The following is a 389-nucleotide window of genomic DNA, read 5'->3' as shown; positions in this document are numbered from 1 at the left end:
TTATGAGCAATAACGGCAGCAATTGTCTCATGCAGAAATGAAACATGTAAATCAGGAATAAACAATAAAATGATGGAGAGGAAGGAGATTATTCAGCTCCACTGAACATAATGATCTTATCTGTACGCATTTCACAATCTTTCTCTCTTAGTTTAGTTTGAGAACTGACTGGCGCACTGTTTCTGGAAAGATATGTTGCTGTTGAGTGGTTTAAATGTATTTTTTTTCAGTGCTGTGAGCACCACAAACAAAATTTCATTCACCTGCACTGGGGCAGAGCAAAACTGTAGATTCTTGTCAGCACATTCAAGGTTAAATCATTTCAACACATGGCTTTACAACAAAATGCAAGCCCTAGTCCTAGTATCAAGCCTTTTTATAGATCTCCT

The sequence above is a fragment of the Morone saxatilis genome, unplaced genomic scaffold (genome assembly GCF_004916995.1).
Source record: "Morone saxatilis isolate NCDOM2014 unplaced genomic scaffold, NCSU_SB_2.0 Contig7, whole genome shotgun sequence".
Lineage (NCBI taxonomy): Eukaryota > Metazoa > Chordata > Actinopteri > Moronidae > Morone > Morone saxatilis.
Note: the sequence above shows the minus strand (reverse complement) of the source record.